This window comes from Plecotus auritus, assembly GCF_963455305.1.
Source record: "Plecotus auritus genome assembly, chromosome: 8".
Lineage (NCBI taxonomy): Eukaryota > Metazoa > Chordata > Mammalia > Chiroptera > Vespertilionidae > Plecotus > Plecotus auritus.
This window is the reverse complement of record NC_137782.1, coordinates 45,961,698-45,983,923: the sequence shown is the minus strand read 5'-3', so window position 1 is coordinate 45,983,923 and position 22,226 is coordinate 45,961,698. Positions and strand designations below refer to the sequence as shown.

Sequence of the window (22,226 nt, the reverse complement as noted above, 5' to 3'; positions counted from 1 at the left end):
CCATGAAAGAAGTAGACATGAGGTCAACATAGTTACCCAGGATTAGGACACCCCTATCAGGGTTTTTCCCTTCATCTAACTCAATAGGCACTTGGTTATTCTTTTAAACGATGTATATTTAATACCTACTGTATATAAAAAAAGAACCATGCTTTGTGTACAGTTACTCAGATGGGTTGTCACCACAAGGCAGTTTTGTTGATATTGAAGAGACCATCCACATTTTCCCTTATTTTGACATCCAGTTTGCTCACCTCATTTATTTAGATTCTTTATTATTCATTATAACCTTTTCACTATTTTGAATAATGCTTAATAGTCATTATTAGTCAGTACCTCCTTTTGGATTAGAGTGTTTCAGCCTTGCATGGCTGTTCCTATGATTGTGTGGAAATGTGGCTGGTATTCTATTTTCTAGTTGAAGGCTAACATTTGTCATTTTTATAACTCATGCCAGATAATGTTGAGAGAAATGCCAGTTCTTGGAATTGAAAATTTATTTTTGTCTTTGTATTAAAGCACTGATAGTTTAAAAAAAGGTTAGGAAAAATTGTTTCTGCAATTCCATTTGAATTAGCCACCAGTCATATAATCATCACCATAACTACGGCCCATACAATCTGTGAAAACAAACAAATATAAACAATACAATGATTTTTAAAAACAGCTGACACTGAATTTAAGAATACTACGATTGGCCGAAACCGGTTTGGCTCAGTGGATAGAGCGTCGGCCTGCGGACTGAAGGGCCCCGGGTTCGATTCCGGTCAAGGGCATGTACCTTGGTTGCAGGCACATCCCCAGTGGGGGGTGTTGCAGGAGGCAGCTGATCGATGTTTCTCTCTCATCGATGTTTCTAGCTCTCTATCCCTCTCCCTTCCTCTCTGTAAAATATCAATAAAATATATTTAAAAAAAAAAAAAAAAAAGAATACTACGATGGAGTCATTGCTCGTGTTGTTCAAGGATTATGAAAAATTATTATGCGCAAGTGCAATGGAGTCGACTAAGTTATCTCTTATTCTAGAGCCCCCCTCTCCAATCTACACTCCACTAAGCAACCGGAATACATTTTTAAAAATATAAATGTAAATCTAATCATGATACACTCTGGATTTCCATTGCTATTGGAATAAAACCAGAACTCTTTTTCATGGACTATAAGGCCCTGTGTTCTTGCTCCTGACCACCTGACCCCAAATACCCACCACTGCTCACCTCTGTTCTTTCCTCTCAAGACACATTGACCCTTTCTCTTTTCTGCAGCTTCCCAGGGCCCCAGGCTGTTCTTATTCTCGGGGCTTTGAACTTAAACCCTTTCCTGTCTGTTTTTCTCCCAGGTCTTTGCAGAGCTGGATCTTTCTTATTTTTCAGTTTTTAGATCAAATATGATATTCTTAGAAAGGTCTTCCTGGGTGACCCTGTTTACAGTGGTATTGTGTTTGTTTTTGTTACTATAGTTTACTATTATTTTCCTATTTGTTTATGTTTAGTTGACTATATTCTCCCACTGGACTGAAAGACTCACTTTCTCCACCACCATTGCACTATCCATGTCTAAAGGTGGTGAAAAGAATGACACAGAGCATTTCAAAGAGGTCTCTTACTTATGGAAAGGAGAAATCTACTCCAAATGAAATGGGAAAGCTGTGTACAAGAAACAAACAAATGACAAAAGCTATCATTTCTTCAGCCTTATAAATGTCAATAATTTGCCTTATTGTGATTCAGGCAGAAAAAATATTTTCTAGTAATTTTATTGTGACAGTTTGATTGCAACATTATTTGGAAACAAAGACTTGCTTGAAAAGTATTGAATATTTCAAATGTAGACATAATTAGCTCTTGAAAAGCGAAATATCTCAGCTATTGTGTGTGCTTCTCCAGCCGATATGATAACTCATCCATGAAGATGCGTTGGCAGTGTTGTTCACTGCTAGTTTGAAGCTATAACAAATATTTGTTGGATTTCAAAGAGCTCATCATATTTATATTTGAAAAATTCAGTTCTTTTTCTTTAATGATTGATCGCAAAATGAAGCTACAATGGAGCTAGTTCTTATAATCAGTTGATTCAAAGATGTGTTGCATCACACACAATAAGCTAAATTTTAATATCCAGAAAGCCTGGAAAAGAAAAGATTGTATTATACTTTTGTTTCTTATTTAGAATTTTGTCATTTACTTTGATGTATATTTTTCACATTCTTGAGTCAAAGAACTCTGTTTTGCAAATTTCTTTTCAGCATTTTTAGATGTGACATGGTGCCATTGAGTCAAGAAAGAAAATCTTCTACTTTTCCCTTCAAAAGTCTGCAATGCATCTTTTCACATTAAAGAAACCACATAAATAATTTTTTATTTATTTTATAATGAAATAATAAATGTTAATACAATAATTGTATAAGTATATAATAACATGCTTCATATTATAGAAAACTAGAGGCCCGGTGCACAACTTTCGTGCACTTGGGGGGGGGGGCGTCCCTCAGCCCGGCCTGTGTCCTCTCACAGTCTGGGACCCGTTGGGGGATGTCCAACTGCCTATTTAGGGGAGCAGGCCTAAGCCGGCAGTCAGACATCCCCCAAGGAGTCCTTAGCGCTGTCCTGGAGGTGGGAGAGGCTCCTGCCACTGCTGCTGCACTCGCCAGCCGTGAGCCCGGCTTCTGGCTTAGCGGTGCTCCCACTGTGGGAGCATACTGACCACCAGGGGGCAGCTCCTATGTTGAGCATCTGCCCTCTAGTGGTCAGTGCGCATCATAGCAACTGGTCATTCTGCCGTTCGGCCAACTTACATATTAGGGTTTTATTATATAGGATAGTTATTCTATATTATTTTTTTGTAAGGAGGAAGTTTTTTGAAAAAGTAGTATTTCAAAACAAAAGAAATAAAAGCTTAAACTTGTTTGTCACCACTCTCAAACTAAAAATAACAAAGTTGCTGGAATATCTTACAAAACAGGTTAGTGTGTTGCATTGACTAGATTCTCAGGAAACTAATCAAACAGCTGCAATTGCTGAATGGCTATTGGATAAAAGTCAGTGGGGGAAAAAAAATCACAGGACATAGCTGCTTTCTAACCATACAGTAGCACTCTGATTTTCAATTTTAGGTGAAGCAAGAAGACAGAGTTAATATCTTGTTTGTGTAACAAATAGACAGATGTGCAGACATGGTTGAGCTGGCTTATTTTGCTTGAATTTGTCCAGTTTCAGCATGGGGCAATCATCGAAGGCTGCTTTTATGTGTCTGCTTGGCAGCAAAATGAAGGAGTGATGAAGTATTCAAAACATTGGGTAACTGGAATCTTATGACTTGTAGGAGAACATCTGTGTTGATGGAGCAGTCAGTGGTGAATGAAACTGCTGATGCCCTAACACAAGACAACAGCACCAATCTTCGTGGTGAGCATTGCCTGTATAACTATCTCCATGCATTTGTGGGGCAAAGAACTATTTTACTTAAAAGTCTCCTTAATGAGGCCTGGCGGGGTAGTTCAGTTTGTTAGACCTTCATCCAAGGTTGCAGGTTCAATCCCTTATGAGGGCACATATAGGAAGCAACGAATGAATGCATAAATGAGTAGAATAACAAATCAATGTCTCTCTCTCTCTCTCTCTCTCTCTCTCTATTTCTCTCTCTTTCTCTCTCAAATCATTAAAAAAGTATTCTTGATGAAGCACTAAAAATTACTTTTTCTTAATTTAAAATTCTGAGTGCACATCTTTGCTTCAGGTTGAATATAGTAAATCTGTTGATTTTAAGGGGAACAATTGACAATGTTAGCTGCAAATGATAAAATTCAAGCAATCAATGTGTATTTGACAGTTTCTCAAGCCTTAAGAATGTTTAAGTGTGACTGTTGATCTGAACAAATATTATTTGTTACCTTAAATAATGAAATGTGTCAACATTTGGAAGATATATATAACTGTGATCCAATAACTGTCAACTAGTAAGGCATGATGTTAAACAATCACACAGGGGTTAAAGAGGCATTTCAAAGAGCAAAAGACATTGATAGATTTTAATGTAACAGAATATAAAAATTCATTGATAGAGTTTCACATTCTTCATTGCAACTAACCTTTCAGAAACTATTGCTTTTTGGGGTTTGAAGTAGTATCCATCTGAAAAGACTACAAAAATATTTTTTTCTTTTTCTAATTATATATCTCTGTGAGGCTGAAGTTTCCTCATATATTTTACCCATGAAGACACATTGCAACAGATTTAATGCTGAAGCAGATGTGAGAATCTAATTGCCTTCTAATAAGCAAGATTATTAAGTAGATTTACAAAACTGTGAAACAATGTAATTATCTAGTTTTTATTTCAATATTTATTAATTAATATTTCAATGTTAATAATTTTTAAAATATGTTTTTATGTTAACACATCATTGGTTTATTAATGTAATTTTTCTATATATTAATAAATAGCTAATTAAAATTTTATCCTAAATGTATAATATGATAAATATTGAATGATATAGCTACATAAACCAAAGCACTTTGAGGTCTTCAGTATTTTTAAAAAGAGGATAAGGGTTTTGAAACCCCAATATTTCAGAATTTCTGTTCTAACCTACCCCATCTTGGCATCATAGATAAATGCCTTTTCCCAACAAAACTCTAAGTTACAATTTCTTAACTCAGCCTTGTGCAATGCTTATATTTCATATCCCGAAGGAATTTCCACAATACCAGCCATGCTAAAGATGGACTTTCAGTGAATCACTGTTTATCTGATGAGAATATGACTGAATCAAATCAGAAGCATCTTATTTTACAAACGAGTAAAATAGGAGTTCAACAACTTTAGAAATATGCAACTTGTTTTAACTTATAACCTAAATAATTTAGTAGCTATCTGTATATCTCAAATAAGTAAATATTTCTAAAACTTACTATTTTTTTTAGCTATAATGAGGATGTTGTTTGTGTACAGCTCAAGTATGCCATTACCACAGGACACAGTAACATTTCTGGAACAGCATTTATGGGGAAATGTAATTGCCTGACTTGTCCATGTAATTATATTTACAAAACTCTCTGATTATAGAAACCAACTTTGATCCTTAAATATGTTTGCTTTTCACAACTCAACTACCTGACAGCTTCTTAGAGAAAGTTAATCAGTATTCTTCTCAATCTTTCACAACCTCATACATCTCAGATTATGTCATTAGCTCCATAATGTCTCCACTTCTCATCTCTACTGACTTTTGAAAGTCGTGGGCATATCTTTATTAAACCAGCCATGGCATTGATAACTGTCCATATCAATGGCCACTTTCCCATTTCCATCCTTCTTCGCTTCTCTGCATCCCACCCCACTGTTGATCCCTGGCTTCCTACTCAACATAGAAAAGCACTGTGTTTATAGTCTTTGAAATCAGTTAACTGAATTTAAGATGCTGTTTTAAAATTAATGCAAAAGAATCTTGACAGCACAATACTAAAATAGTTTGCTCCATCATATCTTAAGAATCTGATTTATTTCAATCTTGTCTAGAAGCAACATCACTCCAGTATAAAATCATAGCACAACATTTTAAACCTTTTTTTAAAGGCTTACTGTTACCTCGAAATATTGGGTTGGAATTTATAGCTTCACATGGAGTTTGCCTTTCTGTCTAAATGGCAGCACAGAGAGCGAGTTCACATACTACACCTTCTTTTTTCAGAGTGTAACATCAAATTGACTCATGAAATTTAGGAAATCAAACTTTACAAGAATTTCAGGAAGGAAATGTGCAAGTCCTTTAAAATGTTATTAATATTTTCATGGCTCATATGGATTTCTTGCTTCCTTATTTTACTTATTTAGCTGTAAAATATGAAGTTTCTTCATGATGTTTGTATCTATATTATTAAATAAATTGGGAGAACAACTCTTACAAATGAGTGCACAGAAGCTGGATTTTGCTTATGTTCACATTTAGTAGGCTTTTACAATGTTTGTTTTTGATAGTCACAAGGCAATAGTATTGTTTTGTGGGGAAAATATGCATTTACTCTATAAAATTAAAAAACAACTTGATGGAAGGAGGGAAGAACTCATTGAAAGGACAAAAAAATAAATAAAGACGATTTAAAGAAAAACAGATTCTTCAAAACTGGTGTTTGGTGTTTGCATATTTGAATTAGCTATCATAGGACATATTTTTTTCCTATCCAAGATAAAACAGGGAAGTTCTTGATGGATTATTGGCAAAGTTCACTCCCCCAATGCTCTCAGAACACCGTCATTCACTCACCCACGTAAGTCCATCCTAAATCACATGAAACCCAAAATGAACAAGCCCATCTTTGAACCACGCTTCTCACTAGAGCTGGGTCAGTAGAGCACTTCTTGCTGCTCACTGGTGGTGCTAACACTTAGTTATAAAACATTTCCAAAGCCCTCCTCTCTATTACTTCCCATTCACTCCTTTCCCATTATTCATTCATGTTTATTGATATGCACAACTGTGTTGATTTGTAATCAGGGAGAAGGTGTTGACCCCAGGAGAGGTTAGAGCTAATACACAGCGGTAGTAAGGAGCTGGGTCTGAACTTTTATGCCCAGAGAGTGAGAGCATAAATGACTTTTCATGATGCCATTTGACAGTCTGGGAGCAAATAATTGCATTGCTTGGGGACAGGGCTAGCAAATGTGCGTAAGGCTGCAGAGGGGTAGCATGCAGCAGCCAAAACCTGAATGTGGGATGACAACACAAATTGTGTGTGTGTGTGTGTGTGTACACTTGTGTGGTGGGGGGTGGCGTTATCCTCACATCAGCCTCTTTCATCCCACTCTGTCACTGTCTGCTAATAAACAATGTCACAGAAAATAAAAACATTAAAACATTTGATAAGAAAAGGTAGGTTTTCTCCATTTCATTTAAAAAATATAAACACAAGTATCACAGGAAAGCCTTAAAGTTACAGCTAAATAAATATAGTGTGGACACAATAAAGCTGTATAAGCCATGCAAATGGAGCCTCAAGTCAAGATCTTTTGTGCTTCCTGAATTTGGTGAGCCTTACCCCTTCTAAATAGAGCTGGAAAGACCTTTAATTGGCAGCATTGGGAGCATTCTCTGTTGGTGGCCTTGGCAAGGACACCAGAGTGGATGTGCCAGGCACCAGCAGTGCAGAAGGGCCAAGGGAGCCAGCGCAGGACTGGGGGGAAAGCAAATGTGAAAAGCCAAGTGCTGCCCTCCAATAGATTGGAGTGAAAGCACACAGGAGGCCCCTCTTGACAAACCCTGGAGAAAGCCATGGAATGAATAGAAGAGGATAGATTCTGCTAGTCTGGAGAAAGAGCTGAAGTTACCATATTCTGTTATTAAGAGTAAGTGTGTCCTCATTTCTAAGTCACAAGGCTCAAGGTCGGAATCTTGGAGTTCTAACCATCCGTCTGCTCTTCAAATGAACGAAATGCTGTGACACACTTTTTTATAAAAGCCACATATAGTGAGTAATGATATAGAAAGACTGAGACTTAAAGGACACAAAATGATATACGCAGCAAGTAGTTTTAAAAAAGTTATATAAGGATTTTATGGTAAACAGAATGAATTTAAAAGCAAAACTAAAACATACAACCAAAAAGTAGGTTGGATATTTCTTTTGTAAAGAATTCAGCAGAAAGATTTAATGGTGTTGAGCTGATATTATGTAACAACAATTATTGACAGAATCCTACCTTCTTTCTAAAAGATTAGATAAAAATATCAACCGGGCTTGATGCAAAAAAGGAGGGGGGAACTTGGGAATATTGACTAGATAATAGATAACAATATAGATTTCTTCAAGTATGCAGTGCTCTAAAAATACGAGTTATCCCATGCAAATACAATTCTGAATTTTGGCTCCTGGATGATAAATGGATAAGAAAATACCTAAAATATTATTTTTAAAATATACCTAAAATATTATTGCAGCTCTAAAGCCATTATTTGCAAAGTCAAATACCACTGTGGCCTCACTGTTTACTCTGCACACTACACTTATTTCCACTAGACAGCATTTAACTTTGGGGTTAATAAGGAGTTCACCTCACTTCCCCAAATGATTGAGATCAGCTGATGAATTCCTGCAGAAAACTCTGACATAGTTCCTAATGCATGTTTACAAAGAGCCAAATAATGCTAGACACTCATAAATGTCCAAATACCTACTTTTTCCTTAATACATAACAACATACACTAGGTACAAAAATACCTTTTAGCTCAATTTAGCTCAGAAATTATACCCACATTTTAGATAATGGTAAAATTTACCTAATCTAAATGGGCATGAAGCCACTTCTACAAAAGCATTGTGTCTAATGTTACAGCTGGAAATTTCAGGTCCTTAGATGCAGGCAACTATCTGAAAGAATTATCACTTACTTTTATTCTCCTCTAGCAAGTAACCTTGGCCCATTTTAAGTATAAGGGAATTAATACTTAAAATTTTTTTCAAAATCCTTTCATCTCTATTTGTTCCATCTCTTTGGACCCCTGGTACTCATTTCCCCAATATTACAGTGCTTCGAGAAGTATCGGCGGGTATCTGAATAATGAGTATGCCACTTGAGAATACAAGTGATCAGGGTCGGGTCTCCAGTGTTGAACCATATGTTAAGAAAGACCAAAGCTCCTCAAACCCTTCTGCCTCTCAGAAAGAATTTCTTTTTAGAAATGTAACCTCCCTCTTGGTGAACTGGATAGAATTGTAGATGCTGGAGCTCTAGACAGAGCTAGACTGCTAGGGTCCACTTGGACCCCAAACTTATCATCTGAGGATTGTAAAAATTAAGCACATTTCCAGCCCATATCACATAAATACAACTCAGACAGTTCACTGCAATGTATCTTAGAATTTTTAGTAGTGCTATACTAACATTTATTTCCATTGGCTTTTACAAAAAATGTGTATAATTATAAAAATCGTGTTGGATTATGAAAACCTTGAGTGATTCAGGTGACCTTGAGCTGCAGTTGAATACCCAGCTGTTTATTAAGACATTGGCTAAATCTGGACTCTCTTTGCTCAATTTTCTATCACTCAAATATAAGAGCACCTAAAGTTATTTCATTAAGAAGTCTGAAAATAATCCAAGTCTTCCCCAAAGTAATGGTCTAAAGTAGTATAAATCAATATCATAATTTTTAGGTTGGAAGGGAGAATTAGGTCTCTCTTGTTTAGTCAGAGTATGATTGATGAGCTCCCATCAGTTATATTTCCTTAGACTTTTCATTTTTATCAATCCTGAGCCTACTCCTGATTACCTGAGCTGAAAGTTCAAAAATAAAATTAACTTGACTTTACAGTTTCTTTCAATCAAAAAGACACCAAGAGTTTTCAATTATTCTTTGTGAAATTGCTCACTACAAACCTCCTTTTCCATCTACTATGGTCACCTTAGTCCCAGCCTCCTCACCTTAGGGCAGTGGTCGGCAAACTCATTAGTCAACAGAGCGGCAAACTGCGGCTCGAGAGCCACATGTAGCCGCACGTGGCTCGTGAGCCGCAGTTTGCTGACCACTGCCTTAGGGCATCTGAATCCTGGCCAGCCTCTTCACCTTAGTCTTTCCTTCCTCCAGAACTTTGCATATAATTTTGACCTAAGAGGGGCTTAATCACAATGAACAACAACAGCCTGTAATTATTGGAATCGAGAGTCTAAGCTGACCTAAAAGGCTGTGGCCAACACCAGCTGCCAACTAAGGGAATGAGGGTATTGGACCATCCCCACGCTCATCATCTCATCACATGCATGTACTTCTTCCTCAGATGAATATTCTATTCTGAAAATGCAATTTCATTTTCAGAATAGAATGTACCTTTGACTGTTTTAAGCCTATTTTTGGAAGACAAGAAGACTTTATTCATCCTAGTATTTTCAGACTCTAAAGTTAAACATGAGGCAATTTTTAGTCCAGAGGACCCATCACTGATTGAGATGTTATGATCAACGTAATGATTAAAATATTTACATTACAGTATTATTAATATTATGATAGTTCCTTAGGAAAAACATAGTCTAAAATATTATAATTTATAAAAATTTCTTCTTTATCTATTAGTCAAATAAAGCGAACAAGCAATGCATTATTTTGAAATTTCTGATAGTCATTGAAAATTTATTACATGTTCTATTTTCCAATATTAACAGCACAAAAAAACTAAAAATTAGCTAAAAGAAAAATAGAAGAACAAATATATCTGTATACACACACACACACACACACACACACACACACATATATATATAAGTGTGTATGTATAAATATATATTCTATTCCTAAAACTCAAAGACATATCTCTATAATAAATTATATTTTCCACTGATTTACATAGACATGTCCTTTCTTCTTTTTATTTTTTATCTGCCATTGACTTATGCCCTGATGATTCTAAATTACTTCTCCCTTCTCTCTCTCATCTTCTTTTCTGCTTACTTTCTCTTTTTCTCTGTGGCTCTAAACTTTCTTCCCAATTTCTGGTGAGAATTACTCTGGAGAGCTCAGATGCAAGGCCCCAGCAAATCATGTGGCAATCATGTCCTGCTCAGCAGGAATAATGGAGGTCTGCCATATAAAAAAAAAATCATGCCACAGAAAAACTGTGCCACATTTCATTCCAAAGATGTACATACATTGACAACAAACCTTAGTTTACTTATTTATTTGATATTGTTGGCTTTACAGAAAATGAGGAGATTCTAAAGAGCTATCTACATAAATGCTGAGATGTTGAGAACCAATTAACTAAGCAATGCTATGATTTAAAAATATTTTATATCAATGCTGGATTTATTTTTCCCTCATATTAAAGCCTTTAATTAAACAAGAATGCCAACACTAAAATACATAATAAAACCTGGATTTGAGGAAACTGACTTAAAATATTTAAAAACATTGAGGCATAATACAACTGTAATTTAATTTTTTAATTTTCATGTTAAAACTCCGTTTCTTAAACATTGAAATTGCTTATTGTCAACACCATGAAAATTTCCACATGAAAGATGCAACAAAAATAAAATAATATTAAGCATAAAAGGCAATGTTAAATGTAGAGAAACTGCTAAATAAAATACAATGAAAGCAAAAATGTATACTTTTTCTTTAAGTAAATAAAATTAAATTTGAATTATATTTTATGTGAAAAAGATCGTAATTTCATGTTGCTAAATTTAAATATTTCAAGACCTATTTTTTTAGCTTATTTTAGTTAAAGAAACCATTCCAGTCTCTATTTTAAAACTGATTTTCTTGGCGAGAGATGCACACAATAAAAACTTAAACACGTAGCTGTTGTGATTCTGGCACCAGAAAGATCAAAAGGTTTCTGCTTTTGCTTTTGTAATACTAGGAAGAGAAGACTATGTTTTACATTAAAGCTACAAAATAAAAAATATAAAATCTATAAGGTACCTTAGAGAGGCCTTTTGACATATGGATGCTTCATTGATGTTCATTTAATTTACATATAGAAACTAAGAGGAGAATAAATGATTTGTACTTTTCATGTTTCAGGAAAGCCCAGCAGTAAATGTACTAGGATCAAATTTTACAAGCTTCTGTTTCTAAAATTTAAACTCATTGCAATGGACCTCAATGTGGAATCAAACAAAGAGAAACCATATACTTGGAAAGGGATATCAATTACAGAGCTCTCCTTTCCTATCTTTACCTAACTACACAACAGAACCCTGTTCCTCTCCGCGCCAGCTCATTGGCTGTCCTACTACTGCTTCTGTTTGCCCAACAGACTTTTTATCTCCTTGCTGCAGCTTTGAGAACTTCAATGATGGTGTGATGGTTTATGGGTCAATCTGGCTGGGTCATCAGGTGCCCAGACATTTAGCCCAACATTATACTAGGTGTGTCCATGAGGGTGTTTCCGAATGACATTGATTTTGAATCATAGAGTAAAGAAGATTGCCCTCCCAGGTGTGGGTGGGCCTCATCAATGGGTTAGTTGAGGACCTGAAGAGAACAAAAGGAAACAAAATAAGAGGGAAGTCCTCCTGCCCAACTATTGAGCTGAGACATCAGCCTTTTCCTGCCTTTGGACTTAGACTAAAAAATTGGCTCTTGCTGGGTCCAGAGCCTGCCTGCTTCTGACTGTCACTATACCACTGGCTCTCTTGGTCCTCAGGCCTTTTTGAATTTGGGCTGGAACTACATCATCAGCTCTCCTGGGTCTTCAACTGTGGATATGTGGACTTCTCAGCCTCCGGATCATGTGATCCAATTCCTTTTCACAAATCTTATATATATGCATATATAAATGATTCTGCTTCTCTGAAGAACCATGACCAATAGGGATGGCATAGGCCCTTCATTACCTGGCCCTGTCTATCTCTCTTGCCCATTGTCTGCCCAGGAAATAGCCCTAAATCCCTTGGAAACAGCAGCCCTGCTTGACACCCTATATCTTCTCCATCCCTTAGCTCTCGGTTTATGGTTTCCTGGAGCTGAGCCTTTTGTGTTCTTTATGTCCTTCTCTTTATATAAGTAAATGCAAGTGTGGGGATCAATCTCAGAAGAATCCTACAGTGTGCAGCCACCCTTTACAAGGTGTCAGGCCCTGTGTAGAAACTTTAGCATTGATGGTCTCATTAATCCTCGAAATAATACTTAACTCATTGGGGTGGTTATCATTCCACATTTTAAAGTTGAAGAAAGCAAGACTGGGGTGAGTAAGAAAACTGATAATGATCATACAGCACACATTGGGCAAAGCTGGAATTCTAATATAGGTAGAGCCCCCTTCTCCCCCCCTTATCTGTAGGGGATACGTTCCAAGACCCACTGTGGATGCCTGAAATCAAGGATGGTACCGAATCCTATACAAACTATGTTTTTTTATATACATATATACCTATGATAAAGTTTAATTTAAAAACCAGGCATAGTACCAGGTTAACAACAATCCTATATAATAAAAGGCTAATATGCAAATCGACCAAAAGTCAGAACGACCGGTTGTTATGATGCGCACTGACCACCAGGGGGCAGATGCTCAATGCAGGAGCTTCCCCCTGTTGGTCAGTGCGCTCTCACAGGGGGAGCGCTGCTCAGCCAAAGCCGGGCTCATGGCTGGTGAGCGCAGAGGCAGTGGCGGGAGCCTCTCCCGCCTCCACGGCAGCACTAAGAATGGGCCTAAGCTGTCAGTTGGAAATCCCCCCAGGGCTCCCAGACTGTGAGAGGGTGCAGGCCAGGCTGAGGGATCACCCCCGAGTGCATGAATTTCGTGCACGGGGCCTCTAGTAGCTAATAATAAAATGGAACAGTTCTAACAATAAAATAAGGGTTATTCGAACACAGCACGGTGATGCCAACACATTGACCTAATAACCTAGGCCAGTGGTCAGTAAACTCATTAGTCAACAGAGCAGCAAACCGCGGCTCGAGAGCCACCGCAGTTTGCCGACCACTGACCTAGGCATCCAGGAAGTGACTGGGTCTCCAAGCTAGAGGGGCAGGGAGAGATGATAGCCAGAGAGATGCTGATCATGAGGTGGGTAGGTGGGCAGGTGGCTGGGTGGGACTGCTGACTCCCATGGGCTCACAATGCCAGAAAGCTACATACTACCAACGTGCCATGTGGTGAGGGAGCACAAGACACACCCATGCCACCGACAAGACTGCAAAAGTGGCACAGATAACAAAGAAAATGGGGCTCCAGCTGCTTTGGCTCAGTGGATAGAGTGTCGGCCTGTAGACTGAAGGGTCCCAGGTTTGATTCCGGTCAGGGGCACCTGCCCGGGTTGTGGGCTGGATCCCCAGTGGGGGGCGTGCAGGAGGCAGCCAATCAATGATTCTCTCTCATTGATTTTTTTCTCTCTCTCTCCCTCTTCCTTCCTCTCTGAAATCAATAAAAATATATATTTTTTAAAAAGAAAGAAAATGGGGTCAGGGCACTACTGTCCTCCTACCCCCCTGCAGGTCTTAGGGCAGTGAGCAAGGAACAGGAATCATTTATAGAAATGGCATCAAGTGGAATTGAGTTTAATCGTGAATATGACTTAAAAAAATTCACTGGATAAAATGAAGTTGTCTATTGCCAAGCAAAACTATGAGCTGAGACTCAAAAAAATTATTTTAGTTTTGAGAGTGACATTTTTCTATGCCTGCATTTTGTGCATGTTGTAGCTGTGAAATAAATAATAATCATGCTGCTATTATCAGAACAACATAGATTGTCATAGGAATAAAAGCTGAAAACTCAACTCCTGGCAGACACTGTAAGATTTTTATGAATTATTAAATTTGCATATACAATCTGATTTCTGAAAAAAGAAGGGCAATGAAAGCAGCAGTAGCAATAAATTCTCCAACCTCCCTCTATCCTTACCTCAGAAAAAAAAATGTTCCAAAGCACACCCATCCAAGCCAGCTCATTGGTGTGTGGCCGGCGGCTGCTTTCCCATCAAATGGCAGAGCTGAGCTAATGCCACAGAGATGGTATGGCACCAATATCTACTCTCTAGCCCTTTACCCACGAGAAGCTAGGCAATGGAAGGACTGATCAAAAAGAACAAGTGGGCAGCTCTGTGGAGGGACTGGCTTTGACTATACGACTATGTCTTCTGGCTGCTTTGTGGAAAATATTAGTTGGGAACAAGAGCTTGACTTTACCACACACTATTATGAGTAGCATTTTGTGCTACAGTAACACACGTATACAGTATCTTATACGTGCCATGTTGCTGGATTGGATTTTTCCCCTTAGTTTAATTCACTGCTGACAGTTCTTTAATTAGTGAAGTTCTCTATTTTCATTTATATTGATTAGTAACATATCTGGGTTTATTTTACCATCTTATTTTGTGTTTCCTTGATGTCCCTTTTTGGTCACATGTCCTATTCCCTATTTTCCTCCAAAATGCCTAATGGATTCAATAGGCACTTTGAACGCAGGTAGAGTTTCGTGGTTTGTTTTCATCTTAGTAAATAGAGTTCTCAAAATTCCTAACATTCAGTAGGAACTCATGAAATAATTGTTAAATAAAGAGTACACTCAGCTCATGTGCTGGGCCTTGGCAGGAGATCAAGTTATTTCAAATTATATTTCCATGGCATACAACTATGTTTTTCTTCTCATAAAATATTTGTGAGTCTCAATCTTAGAATTATGACCTCAGATTGAATTTATGATTACCTGGCTATGCATACTTGGTACAGAGGGATTAGGTGTCTCTTCTGAACACTAAGAAATGTCCTGGGAAATGCTCATTAACGACAGAGGATGTCCCCCTAAGAGAATAGTTCCCAAATATTTATTTCATTACTTGAGACTAGAGAAGCTGCTTAATTTACCATAAAAGAGGTGTGGAATTAAATATAAAATTAACATTTCCATTTTAAAATAATAGGGCACGAACAGTTGACAAATGTTCTCGTGGTAGTTCTAATAAAGTGAGACACCTCCAGCTGTGGACTCATTAGCCAACCATAATAGACATAGGGAGAGATCAGAAATGTGTGGCTTTCATGTGCTTAATGCCTCGCTGTCTCTCTATATTCCTTAATAGTCAACCATCCTGCATGTGCATAGTTTATTTCAGCTGTGTATCTTATACGTGCCATGTTGCTGGATCGGATTTTTTCCCTTAGTTTAATTCACTGCTGACAGTTCTTTAATTAGTGAAGTTCTCTATTTTCATTTATATTGATTAGTAGCATATCTGAGTTTATTTTACCATCATATTTTGTGTTTCCTTGATGTCCCTCTTTGTTCACATGCCCTATTCCCTATTTTCCTGCCTCCCATTTGATTTATAAAATTTCTGTACTCCCTTGTAATTCTTTGATGGCTTGGAAACTATTGACTGTATTCCTATATATCTAGTGCTATTCTCAAGTTTGTAAGTTACCTATTTATTGGTAACCTTCCAATATTTGTAAAAGCTCAGCAGTAGATTTGCAGAACTTAAAATAGATTCCTTATATGTTTATTTGATGTTTAACATATTCATTGCAAAATAATTATTTGAAAATAGCTCTTGAGGACTTCTGTTTCTTGTCATATGAATGACTAGAAGTTCTGAGAGCCACCACACATATACACAAACATGCACAGACACATGCACACCGACACAAATACATGCACACACATATGCATGCACAAAGATGTGCAAACATGCATGCACCTGTGCAGCACCCCCACACACTTGGATGCACATACTCAGGCACACACATACATACATAATTCCCCACTAACAGTCCCTTGACAATCACATTCATGGAGGCCTCACTGGTCTCTACACCACAGGATGATTCTCAAGCTCAGACAATCCTGTGACACCAAGTTGAGCCCCTGCTTTGCAGATGGGTCTTGGGCTGGAGTGACCTACTACAGCTGGGACAGAAACAGCCGGAATCCAGAGCAAGTGGACAGGCCCAGGGGAGGAGGGAGTTGGGGATCTGGAGTGCTGGAAATTAGTCTGAATGTCTAATTGTCTGGCAGCCTGCAAGGGAGGGTACCCACATGCATGATTCCTGCAGCAACACTTCTGTGGGGATTCTGAACTCTGGGGAGACACATAGAGAAGCTGGGCTGCGGACCTTTTTGCAGCCACACTTGGGAGGGTGTTGCAGTAGTGTCACTCAGGTGGTGTCGCTCAGGTGGCAGCAACAAAGCAGTTGGATGACAAGTCATCTTGGGAGGAATGCTTCCCAAAGTGAGCAGATACCAATAGATTAAAAGGGCAAGTCAAAAGCTGACATTAATCAAAGAACATATATTTGCATATTAGCCCATGAACACAGATGATAATGTAGTGAAGGCTTGGGGTAGGTCGGGGGCTGGGGAGAGTGGGGCTAAGAGGGAAGGAATATGGGACATCTATGATATTGTCAATAATAAAAAATAAAAATAAAGAGCTGGCAGAAAGGAGAAGGTGAGTCACCCTCTATGAAAACCAGCAGAAACAACACACCACAGATCCTAGAGTTTGGAATTGTCAACTAGGAATCTACATTCTGTAGTTACACGTGCAATGTTTTTGAAAAGAGGTATTTACAAAAATAATTAATAAGAAATTATAAGAGACAAAGAGGTTAAAAAATGAATTTCTATATCTAAATTTGGTAAAGGACAGAATTGAAAATTAACAATATTTAAAGAAATGATAACCACAGTTTTTTCAGGATTGATGAAAATATGAAGCCACCAATCTAGAAAGTATAGCATCTTCTACAGAAAATTCCCGCCAAGGCACGTGGCAATGGAACTGGTAAACACAGAAGGTGAAGATAAAACCTTGAAGGGCCAGCAAAAAAGGCCATGTCAATTAAAGAAAATGACAGAATGATTGCAGACAGTTCAATGGCAAGAACACAAGCCCACAGTCCAATAATATCTACTCAGACCTGGGAGAAAACACCTGTCAACCCAGACTTGACAGTCAGCAAAAGGATCTCTCAAGGATGAAGGGAAATGAAAACAGAGAATAAGTAAACAGTGAGGAATTTCATCTGCACGAGATGTGTTCTAAAAGAGAATTTGAGGATGCAGTTTCAAAAGAAAAATGATCTCTGAGAACATTCTCGAATGCAAGAAAAATCAGCAAAATACATAAAGGAGTGACAAGAAATGGTCCACATTTCCAATCACAATACAACTTCAATTAGAAGCTCATAAAAGTATATAAATTTTATTGAGAAATTGGAAACCACAATCACTTTTAAAAAATGGGACAAGAAAGCAATTTTAAAAGATTTAGAACAAAATGGAAATGAAAGACATTAGATAAGACCTAAAGAGGAGGGGAGCCACTCAATGTTCATGAAATATAAATTCAACTTATTGGAAATAGTCGCTCTCCTCATCAATCTAATCAACCTATCAACCACCATCCCAAGAGTGATTTTCTTTAATGGAATGTGACAGGCTGACTCTTTCTGTGGAAGAATAAAGGGTCAAAAATATCAAAGATACTCCAGCCAGTCATTAAATCTTATTACAATACCATTTGTTATTATCATTATTCATTGCACATTCCCAACATACCTGATGTAAAATTTAAATGTGTATTTTAACATCCAGCCTCTACTTTGGCTGTTCAAATAGATCGATGTTTGTTTTAACCTAACATATTTACTTTTTGGAATACAGGCAAATCATTTTCTCCTTTGCCAAAGAACAGACTGAACAGTAAATGGAATAATGAGGAGAGAATAGGAGTCCGAGGGAAGAGAACAGTGTTGGGCCAGCCCCTGTCCAGGTGTCAGGTAGTCAGGAGTGTAAGGTAGCCCTCCTCTTCCGTTGGGTCCTATCCCATCCCAGCAGTGCTAAAGGCAGCAGGGCCCTGGGCAGTGGTGACCATTCTCTTATTCTAGCTTGACACCTAGGATTGACTCAGGCAGGTTAAGATGCTTCTGAATATATTTGGAGTGTATCCACGAGGAAATAAAATAAGCCTCACTCCAAGGAAAGTGAGACTTGCGGTACAAAGAAAGATGGCTGATTTGTAAGAAGAGATCAGAGTGCAAGTTTCAGAGATTGCATCAGTCCAGCCCCCAGATCTTCATACTCAATGGAAGTCAAGGAGAAAGTAATGAAAGATGTAGTATAGCTTTATCATTTCCTCCTATGGTGGATGAAGTCATGTACGGAATTGAGGCAGCCACCCAGGAGACAGGAACAGCACTGCTGTATGGGAGGGTGTGAGAGAACGGAAACAGGGCTGCTGGTTTGGTACATTTCCACATGCTCAGCATCCAAGACAGCATTCACACGCCCGGAACTAGATTGGCAGCCAGGTGTGAACTTCAGTAACATCAGCAGCTCCACCTGTGTCTTCAGCAAACCACTGTCCTCTCACCATGATTAGGCATGGGAAGGGGCTGGGGACCTCTAAACAAGGATCCCAAGCAAGAATTGGAAAAATGACAAAAATGCTTTCAGCTCTCCACAGGCAGATAGAATTTTGTTTTCCGTGACAAACTTCAGTATGGGGCAGAGGAGGTGGGTTTCACCAGGTAGAAACAAGGCATAAGAAAACCAGTCTTAAGTCTGATGCCTCGTGGAGCCAAATCTTACATGAAGAAGTGACACAGTACCAATGTTAACCCCGAACCTCAGGGCTCGGCTCTGCCCCTCACGTTCCAGCACTACCCTCTTTATCCTCAGTCACATTATTCATTTTACAGACAAGCTTCCTGAAAGATTATTCGGCATGTATGGGCTCCAGCTGCTCAAGTTGATTCACTGCTTCGTTCTCTGCAGGTAGGCTGCGAGCAGGTCTGACTTTTATTTATCTTCAGTGCCTAGCACATAAATAAATGAATACATGACTGATGAACTAGGAAACAGCTTTAAAATTACTGCTGGCAGTCCCATGTGCTTATGGTTAAATTTTGATACAATGTCAAATATGTTGTCATTTTTAGAAAATTAAGTTAAAATGTAGTCCCTAAACTTCATTTTAAAAATTATTTTGAAATGTCCTAGAAATCTCAGTGTGACTCAAAATATTTCTAGGAAGAACATTATTGTTTGCAATTGTTAAGACCTGTCAGGTTTGAAATTAGAGTAATTTGTATCACTGCCATAAAGATCAATTTTTTTCAGGACAATATAAATACCTTGGATTTTATTCATTTACATTTACTATTCAGGAAGAGCCACTTCTAAATTAATTATATTGCAAAATAATTATGAAATAGTCAAATAGTCCTCTTTGGGCTTTTATTAACCCATACACTACAATAAACAGATCTTATAACCGTCTCTTGAGCTTCTGGTAACATCTGGCAGTTGATGTGTCTAAGTCTTATTACACAACATCTTCTGGCTTCTTAGCATCATCTAAGGAATTAAAATGTGACCAGATTAGCCTTATGTATTCTGCTGGCTGCTCACACTTATACAGGCTGTTAGTGGTGCACAGGCTAACATACTGTTTATTATAATTCAGTTTTTTATTTAAAAATTTATAGTTTTGGTGTTTGCGTACATATTTTGCTCTTATACGGCAGTGTAATAAAAAGCTGTTTTTATTAGTGCTGTATTTTTACTAGCAAGTGATATTATTTCATTCTATTTTTTTTTTTAAATCCTCACCTGAGAATATTTTTCCCACTGATTTTTAGAGAGAGTAGAAGGGAGAGGGAGAGACAGAGAGAAATACCAATGTAAGAGAGACACATTGATTGGTTGCCTCTAGCTGCCCCAGACCAGGGCCGGGAGCCTGCAATGGAGGTACATGCCCTTGACCAGAATTGAACCCAGGACCCTTCAGTCCACGGGCTGACGTTCTATCCACTGAGCCAAACCAGCTAGGGCTCGTTCTATCTTTTATGTGTAATTTATAATGCTGGTAACTTGAAACTTAAATAAAATGAACAAAAGTTACAAATGCTATTGGATACTCAGAGTATCATTTAATGGAAATAATTGTTACTAACTTAAATATTTTAAAAATACTTATTCTGCTTTATTTTCTCTGATCATCAATCATTATGCATATATTGATTCTAAAAGACCCATGGTAGATGCTATGTAAGATACAGCCTCGGATCAAGGAAGTAAAGCCTAGGAATATTTAGCACATCCATAGGAAACTGTACAAAATGAAGTACAATGCTAATAACTACTGCCAGATCTGGGGGCATAGTCTATTGGGGGAATGCTATAGGAATTTCAAGCAAAATCCCAAGGTGGGAAGACTTGAGGAAGAACCATTCTATGATTGAAGTAGAACATTTTCTCTCAACAAGGTAAAATGCAGGGAGAGCTGTACTTTTGATAATTAATGTTGATGAATCTGACAAAAATGTCAAAGGGTGGTAAAAAGCTTCGCAGAGAAAAAAAATTATTATTTTATCACTTTCCTCCCCTAATTTTGCCCCTCTGATGGCCTTGGAAACCACCAAGTAAGTTTTGATATATAAAATCAAGAGAGGGAAAAATAAGGCAAAAATAATCATTTAATTGAATAATTGGTTCAATTAAATCAGGGAGTTTGCAGATTGTATTTAGTTCATGATGAAAATGCCCACTAGAAATATTTTTCTGCCTAGAAGACAGATCTCGCTATGCTTGATGCTAAAACGTTCACTAAAGACTCAAGTATTTATATGGAATCTAGAGAAGAATAATGGTTACAATAAACAATGTACCAAAATTTTCCATGTCTTACATTTTAAATTGTCACAGTAACCCAATATGTTTGATATGTCATCCCCACTTTATAGGTGAGAGATCTGAAGGTCACCAAAGGCCACATGTGGACACAGTGATGGGGCAGGATTATGACCAAACCTTCTGAGGTCAGATATATTTCTCTGAACTACAGGGTATATTTTGCTGCAGCAAAGTCTTCAGAAAACCAGCTAAAAGGATCTGAATATGTTTTAACTTTATACCAGATTTTTAGCATTTAATACTAACCATGTCCACATAAATATAGTCTATGCTACACAATATAACACAGAAAAATATATTTGAGCCCAGGCTCCAACTTCATTTTTAAGTTACATGTTATATTAAAAAGCTGGTCAACTATTCCGAACATTCATTTCTTTAGGATTAATATAGAAGTAGTGAAAACAATTTAGTTTTCAAACCCATAGCATTGTTGTTCAGATCATAATGAAGTTGGAGCTAGAGGAAATTGATGTGTTGTAATTAATTAATCATGTATTTATGTTTGGTTGTGAAATCATCTCCAACTTTCTCATCAATTAGAGAAATAAAATACTGTCTTGCATTTTTACTGGCACATTATTTGGGCAAAAATATGACTCATATATGGTAATTCCCAGGCACTGGTGATAAGGAAAAATTGGGCATAATTTCTGGGCTAAAGAAACTATAATATGCTGGGTGGGGGTTGGGGTAAAGTTACTACTAACATTATGATAGAAAGATCATGAAGGCTGGAGTAGCAATAAGCTCAAGAATTGTCTCACAGAGGAGGGTTGTCTGCACCTGAGTTTTGAGCCAGGAGTTGGAATTTGCTAAGTGGAAGAACTTTCCTGATGGAGCAAACAGCATTTTCAGTGGCACAAATGGTGGATTAGGTGTTGTTAGTGCAAGTCAAGGAGCTTGAGATCAAAGTGCTGGGCACTGGAGCATCCAGAAATGAGGCTGAAGGAGGAAATTCCCAAAATGCTCTGTACATCCTGCTAAAGACCTTAGATTTCTATGCTGGAAGCAAAGAGCCACCAGTAGATTAGTTTGATTAGGCCAGCATCATGCTGGAAGCCCACTCTAGTAGATGTTTGG

The 22,226-nt window shown here is 37.7% G+C and overlaps 1 protein-coding gene across 5 annotated transcripts in view; it reads right to left on the bottom strand.

Moving 5' to 3' along the window:
• Nucleotides 1-22,226, bottom strand: part of NETO1 (neuropilin and tolloid like 1) — a 95,589-nt gene that overhangs the window by 43,150 nt on the left and 30,213 nt on the right. The window lies entirely within an intron of this gene.